The 7583-nt window shown below is 36.4% G+C and overlaps 1 pseudogene; it reads right to left on the reverse strand.

Annotated features, from left to right (window-relative positions):
* Positions 1–4987: 4987 nt before the first annotated feature.
* LOC106006795 lies at positions 4988–6228 on the reverse strand (annotated as a pseudogene).
* Positions 6229–7583: the final 1355 nt, after the last annotated feature.

Below are 7583 nucleotides of genomic sequence, written 5' to 3' on the forward strand. Positions count from 1 at the left end.
CTCACTTCTCCACTCCATCTCTCAATGCCCTCCATGTTATTCTTTATGATCCACAAGTAAGTGAAACCATATGATACTTGACTCTCTCTGCTTGACTTATTTCACTCAACATAATCTCTTCCAGTCCCGACCATGTTTATACAAAAGTTGGGTATTCATCCTTTCTGATGGAGGCATAATACTCCATTGTATATATGGACCATATCCTCTTTTTCCACTCATCTGTTGAAGGGCATCTTAGTTCTTTCCACAGTTTGGTGAATGTAGCCATTGCTGCTATGAACATTAGGGTACAGGTCATCCTTCTTTTCACTACATCAGTATCTTTGGAGTAAATACCCAGTAGTGCAATTGCAGGGTAGTAGGGTAGCTCTATTTTTAATTTCTTTCTTTTTTTTTTTGTTTTTAAAGATTTTATTTATTTATTTGACAGAAATCACAAGTAGGCAGAGAGGCAGGCAGAGAGAGAGAGATAGAGAGAGCAGGAAGCAGGCTCCCTGCTGAGCAGAGAGTCAGATGCAGGGCTCGATCCCAGAACTCTGGGATCACGACCTGAGTCGAAGGCAGAGGCTTTAACCCGCTGAGCCACCCAGGCACCCCTCTATTTTTAATTTCTTAAGGAATCCCCACACTGTTTTCCAAAGTGGCTACACCAACTTGCATTTCCACCAACAGTGTAAGAGGTTCCCCTTTCTCCACATCCTCTCCAACACATGTTGTTTACTGTCTTATTAATTTTGGCCATTCTAACTGGTGTAAGGTGGTATTTCAATGTGGTTTTGATTTGAATCTCCTTGATGGCTAATGATGATGGACATTTTTTCATGTGTCTGTTAGCCATTTGTATGTCTTCTTTGGAGAAGTGTCTGTTCATGTATCCTGCCCGTTTTTTGACGTGATTATCTGTTTTGAGTGTGTTGAGTTTGAGGAGTTCTTTATAGATCTTGGATATTAGCCCTTTGTCTGGAGAAGATATTCACAAAAGCCACAAGATTTTTAATCCCATGGTCACAGCTATTATAAGGGACACCTCCAAATGTAGCCTTCAGGTGGGTGTGCCCATGTAGCTACTAAGAAGAAAGAGAGAATGAAGACTCGGAGGGAAATCAACAATATTTCAAGGACTTTTCTCAAAGTGCCTTCTCTTTTCTGACCTCTGACTCCCACTAGTTTCTCCTTAAAGCTATTTAAATTCCAGCTCTATTTGGCCTTTGAAGTCACTCTACTTCTGTATATTAGTTTTCTCTTTAAAAAAAAAAAAAAGAAAAAGTTTTAATTTAGCTACTATAAAATTATGGTCTCTAAAATCCCATGATTTTTTTTTCAAGTAAGAGAAAGAAAAAAAAAAAAGAATTTGTTAACTATACAGACCCCAAAATAATTTTACAGAAGCATAAAAAAATGTCCCCCAATTAAAAATATAGTATTGCCAACTTTACAATGTCTTATGATGGACAAATTTATTTTCAAAATTAATCAACAGTCTCTCAATAAATCTTTTCTTTTTTTTTAAGATTTTATTTATCTATTTGGCAGAGAGAGAGAGAGAGAAGGAGAACAAGCAGAGGGAGCAGCACACGGAGAGGGAGAAGCAAGCTCCCTACTGAGTAAGGAGCCCAATACAGGGCTTGACCCTAGGACATACTTTTTGTAAAGGACCTATCATGACAAGAGTAGTTGTATTAAATTACTCTCTAAGTTAAGAGCTAAAAGGCCCTTCCAACCTGGTTATGGCGGGTAGGGGTAAAAAGAGGTGATAAGAGGGGTGCAAGACTCATTTGATAAATATTTGAATATCTTCTTTATATGAGATAACATATAAATTATATTGAAGGACATAATAAAGACCAAATCACCCTCTTCATGCTTAATATGTTTATAGTCCCTTAGACTCATGGGGGCTTGTGATATTTATTCTAATAATCAAATGAAACATGTTCTAGGATATTTTAGCAGAAGAAAGATACCTGTGGACAGTTTGATAGTAGGATTGGCAACTAGCATAGAGCTGAGACCTGGGATTCAGACTTATATTCACCCACTTGGGGGAGGCTAACTTATTTTATGTGCTGAAGGAAAAGTTCAATTTGGTGGGCAAGAACACTTGTGTTCAAATTTTATGCCTATTTCCAATTGTGGTGCACATAAATGGAAGGAAATTTAAAAAGTGAGGTGTCAGGAATACCAATTGTGACTTAGGAAGTCCAGTAATACATTTTCTTTAGGAATTGCATAAACTCAACCTCAGAGCCTTAGAATCAGAATCAAAGTTCTAATCTTTGGAAGGGAATTGGCAAGATTGAGTTAAGGGTTCCAGACTTGGTGGGGATTGGAATATTCAACAAGTTAATAGCAGTGGTTCAGAAATGGAGAGCAAGGTAAATGGGTTTAGACTTCAGAACATTAGGTAAGTATTGGGAAAGATTGTGAAATGCTAAATAAAATAGTTTGGGATTCTGTTCTTTAAGAAATGTAGAATTATTGTAATACTTGGTTTTGTTCTTAGCTGGGAAATGACATTACCAGAGCTGTATTTTTAGGAAAAATAATCTTTTAGGGGTGACTTGGAAAAAGCTGAGGCCAATGTAGGAAAATTCATTAATTTCATACATTTCCTTCTGAGCGATTACTTTATGCTATATGTAGTATTTTACACTGGGGTTTCAGAGAAGTAGCTAAGTATGCCATTAGATGAAGGCTCATAGGAAATTTACAGTTGACCTACACTAGCATGTTGACAAGGAAAATAAATACTGGAGAAAAAATCAAAAGCAGAATCTTCAATATTGCATTTCTGAATGGGAAGTATGAAGTTCAGAATAGAACTGAAATGTTGAGCTTGAATGACTGAGATGATATTAATTTCATTAAGAAAAATAGAAAATATAGACATTTGGGATTGGAATGATCAAGAAACATATTGAACTTAATTTACAAGTGTGGAAATTATATAAAGAATTTTTAACAGGCATTAGAACTAAGGATCTGGAATTCAGTGAAGAGGTCTGGAGAGGAAAGAGTAAGATATTCAAGCATCATATATAAGGCAAACATTAAAAAATCATGGGTGTGTATCAGAAAATAGGGAGGGCCCACTTACAGAGAAGGCAAAAGAGGAGAATGTAACCACCAATTCATTCAACAAGTAAGTACCAAATGCTTATGAAAAATGGAGGAGGAGAGAATTTAAAGAAAGCAAGAGGTTTACATAGCAAATGCTGCCAAGGGAACTAAAGCTTGGGAAAGACAATGTGTTGTACTAGAAAATAATGGGCTGTGTTTAAAGTAGGTATTCTGGTCAACAGAAGGAGAAACAACTAATTCATAATGAGATTTTTTTAAAAAGGAAAATAAAGAAAATTAAGACAACCGAGTACAATACAATTTTTTCCCCACTAATTCTGTGAAGAAGCCAACAAGCTTCCATTTAACATAATAAAAAAAAAAAGTTATTATGGCTAAGGAAAGATAGAATATAGCTTGAATGGGTCAATAAGGGCACTTTAGAGTTGAGGTTTGGGGGTATCTCTTACTTGTAAGAAATGTACCCTAGTTTCAAACATTAATTCTATAAAGACTGTCTTCATAATATTGTAGGCTACTTTCCTTTCCAAAGCGAAGCAACACTGTAAGATCCTTGACCCTATCGAGGGTGTTCATGAGTCAAGTGGATGCTTCTGTCTTGAGGGTAGGGTCTGGCATGTAACTCTAGCCAATGGCCTCAGGGTTGCAGGGCTTCTAGTCAAATTCTGTCATTGGGTCTCTATGAAAAGTAAACACCTCTAATCAACCTTTGAGAAAGAAAAAGTCACCCTTTAGCAGTAAAGAAATGTATTATGAGTTTTTTTAGGTTGCTACTAGTTTCTACCTGATCTAAAAAGTCACCTTGCACCTATGTAAAGAGGATTATTTATATAATTATCTGCACGTAAGTCCCCCTCAACCACTATATATAATTATTTCATGGCATTCAAATTCAGCATAGAAACATCAGGACCTAAGTACAAATATTATTACTATAATGGGTTTTCATTTCCAGGGGTCGTCAGGGGAAGGGATTAATTTTGTTGCTTTATTGTACACACAACAAAGCACACAGAGTCATGTTACAATGCCTCTGTCTTGAAAATTGCTTTTGAATATAATAAGAAAGGCACTTTTTGAAACAATTTTGCAATTTTAAATACATTAACTGCATTTCTCTCCATCTTGCTTTGCTAACCAGGTTTGAGGCCTTTCATTTGGGTAACTCTGATTCTTGTCAATTTTAGAAGGAAAATGTTTCAAACGCTTTCTTAAAATTCTTTTTCCATCCTTTCTTTGATGGTTTTAGATCGCTCATTAAGGTCATTCTGCAAGTGCTCTGTATCATGGAATTTCAGAGGAGAAATTTTTAATTTAACAACACAGAAAATTAAGCACGACAGAGACTTGACTTAGTATTTGAATTGCAGTTTTCATCAACATGTATTTCTTGAAGCTCAAGTAATATGTAAAGTTTAGTGCTATTCTTAAATCAACCTCAGCCCATGGAGCTTAAGTTTTTTTTTTTTTCCCCTTTTTTTTTAAGGGGTTATTTAATTAGAGTGTCAAATTGATCTTACAACTCTAAGAAATGTCTATTCGACATATGTGAACCAGAATACTTATTCCATGAAACATTGACCTCAGAAAAGATCTTTCTTAAAGGGATTGTCTATCTTTGAAGAACAAAGACAACAGCTTGTAAAGCTGCTGGTCTCTATGAAGTAACATAATATGACACCAAATCAACCTGTAGGTTGATTATATAATTAAGAAAGATCAATCTTTGTAGGTATAAATTGGTGTCAACCAAAAAATGTATGTACATATGCATTTCCTTATTTGAATCAAACTGGTTATTTTATGTCAAGTTGAAAATTTTTAATCCTTATATTTTACCCATTGTGCTATTAAACTTATATTGGCTATTTTTTCTTTTTTCTTTTTTTTTTTTTTTAAACAATCACATAAGGAAGCATTTATTTGAGGTTTAACATGAAATCATACAAATAAAATTTGTATAAACACAAATCCACATCGAGTCATAACACAGATAGCAAAAGACAAAGTAAAAACAAAGAAAACTAATTGGCGGCTATATACAGTTGGACACAGTTGTGTCTTGTACACTAGAAAGTCTTTTACAAAATAATCATCTTAGATCAACAGAAGACCAATCTTCAATGTCGTCCTGCAAGATGGGTTAACTTTAGCAATTTCCTCCTGTTTTCTCCAATGTCCTCCTTTAGTATGGCTGGTAATTGTTTTGGTGATTGCCACCCCCTCGAGATGCCTTGCCGTAGTGCTCTGTTGGCCACTGTAGTCTGCATATCCCTGTCCATATCCATAGTTCCCATAGTTATACCCAGTATAATCATAGCCGCCATAGCCACTATAGTTTTGATCACCACCATAGGCACTATTGTAATTTCCATATCCTTGATCATAATAGTTATTAAATCCTTGGTTCCAGTTTTGGCCCTGACCTCGTCCACGACCCCTAGTGCCACCTCGTCCACCAGCTGCAGCACCTCTTCCTCCTTTTTGTTGCTGCTGTTGCTGCCTGTATACCTCTTTGGGTTGTGCAACTTTGATTTCACACTTCCCAGAACCGATTTGATGATATCTGCTTTCTAATAATTTCTTTACTGGCTCTTCATCTGTGTATGTGATAAAACAAAATCCTCTTCTTTCATTTGTTTTTGTATCCATGGGAATTTCAATATTTTCAATCTCTCCAAAGGCTCCAAAATATTCTTTAATTTGTTCTTCCGAAGTATCTGGGCTCAATCCACCCACAAACACCTTTTGGGGCGGTTCTTTCCCTTTTAAAGCTTTGGCCCTTTTGGGGTCTATCAATTTGCCATCCAGTTTGTGTTCCTTGAGTTCCAGCACCTTGTCGACACTAGCCGCGTCTTTGAAAAGCACGAATCCGAATCCTCTGGATCTTCCGGTCACCGGGTCCGTCTTAATCATGCAGTCCACCACTTCCCCAAACCGGGACAGATACTCGGTCAGATCTTTCTTGCTCGTATCCCAGCTCAAGCCTCCAAAAAACATTTTCCCGTCATCCTGCTGGTTCTTGCTCGCGTTGATCTTGGATCCCTCTGCGAACTCCTCTATGTTGCTGTACTCCTTCATGTCCTCCATGGCGGCGGCGCTGTCGGCCGGGCGGTGCTGGCGCGCAGTCCGGGTCGCGGCGGCAGCGGCCTTTTTTTTTTTTTTTTTTAGGTGAATACTAAAACTACTAAATCATAGAATTGGAAGATGTCTTTAAGATCACGCAGCCCAGTCTCTCCAGGTGAAAAACCTGAGGCCCAGAGAATAAGTTTATTAGAAGTGAAAATAGGGCTGTGGAATACTGAATTGCTAATCCAAGATTCTTTTCAGACTGTACTGATGCAATTCTGAGCACTATTCAGATTCTCAGTACTTTTGAAAATATTCAATGCTAATATATTTGTGCATATGCAAAAAGGGCATGTTCTTTTGACAAAAATAAATTCAGAATTTTCAGCATTTATCAGAATGCATTTTTCAATTTTAAACTTTAAGTGAATTCAGAAGCTATCTCTTATGAATTCAGAAAGCAAAAACAATCAAGTTCTTAAAACTAGAAGTATTTTTGATTTTTGAATAGTCTGAAATTTTAGACATCTATATGAGAGGTTCTTAGTCTTTTGTGTGTCATCCATCCTTTTGATAACTTAGTAAGCCATAGATCAATTCCCAGAATAAAATTTTTAAATTCATGATATAAAACATTGCAGAGTTACAGAGAAAGCCAATTATATAAATGTTATTGTTATTTAAGAAACCAAATTCCATAAAATAATATGTGCTTATTTATTTACTTATTAACATTAAATAATATCTAGTGAGTTTAACAGCTGCCATAATTTCAAAGTGGTCATGAATATACAAGATATTTCAAGCTATATTCAACAATTATATTGCAACATGAAAACTATATATCTGATTTGTATTGGTGACAATGACACAGGTACTGTTAATATTACTACTTTTGTAGTTCTTTCCAATACTCGTTTTGAATAAAATGCTCACTTTCAGTTAGAAGTTCATAAATATAAACATACTATTTTTTTCCCCAAATTTCAGGACTCCATCTGAGAATCCCATGAGTTACACTATTTTCCCTATTTTTGATGTTTCAAAACCAAGGTCAAACCCACCCAACATGGAGGGTTGATAGCACAGAGCTGTTGCAGAAAACCGTTGTGTATCCTCACAGAGGTCCTGGCTGCCACCCATTCAAACCCACTACTTGAGAACTCCTGCTTGGCCTCCTCACCCAGATGGTAGTACATGTAACTACGGAATTTCAATCTCTACTTTTCCTAACTGACCTTCACTTGGCTTGCACTTCTAACTCGAGATTCACTCTGCTCTCTGTCCTGATTCTTTTTTCTCTCTCCCTCTCCTCACTGCATCCTTCTCGTATGTGTGTACGTAGAGATACATACAAACACAAACTCATCTGTCTTCTTAATCAAAGGTCAGTAAGTGAAAAAGTATGTCCTCTCTCTACATTTACCTAC

The sequence above is a fragment of the Mustela putorius genome, unplaced genomic scaffold (genome assembly GCF_011764305.1).
Source record: "Mustela putorius furo isolate JIRA1106 unplaced genomic scaffold, ASM1176430v1.1 tig00003846_pilon_pilon_pilon, whole genome shotgun sequence".
Taxonomy (NCBI): Eukaryota; Metazoa; Chordata; class Mammalia; order Carnivora; family Mustelidae; genus Mustela; species Mustela putorius.